Genomic DNA, 287 nt, shown 5'->3' with positions numbered 1-287 from the left:
AAAAAAAAAAAAAAAAAAAACACATGCTAAAAATGTTTGAAAGATAAGTACATTTTAAAATAAAGTGTACTTCTTCTTTCTACTTTGCAGCAACCCTCTTCCACACAGATTCATACCTACCAAGATCTGATGGGCAGGGCTCTACTATTGTTTACATTCCAGTGCTGTAATGCTTCCTCTGCTGGCCGCACCTGCATATTCCAACCCCATAGACCAGATGCAGCAAAAGAAGGAGACTTGCAGCATTGGATATCAACAAATAGCGGAGCAGAAACCCTTGGATCTCG

At 39.7% G+C, this 287-nt stretch overlaps 1 protein-coding gene across 1 annotated transcript in view; it reads right to left on the bottom strand.

Moving 5' to 3' along the window:
* Nucleotides 1–287, bottom strand: part of ZGRF1 (zinc finger GRF-type containing 1) — a 61,613-nt gene that overhangs the window by 9,257 nt on the left and 52,069 nt on the right. The gene's annotated exons all lie outside the window — the stretch shown is intronic.

The sequence above is a fragment of the Nanorana parkeri genome, unplaced genomic scaffold (genome assembly GCF_000935625.1).
Source record: "Nanorana parkeri isolate BGI_ZX_2015 unplaced genomic scaffold, ASM93562v1 scaffold36, whole genome shotgun sequence".
Classification (NCBI taxonomy): domain Eukaryota; kingdom Metazoa; phylum Chordata; class Amphibia; order Anura; family Dicroglossidae; genus Nanorana; species Nanorana parkeri.
The sequence above is the reverse complement of the archived record's forward strand: the minus strand, read 5'-3'. Positions and strand labels throughout refer to the sequence as shown.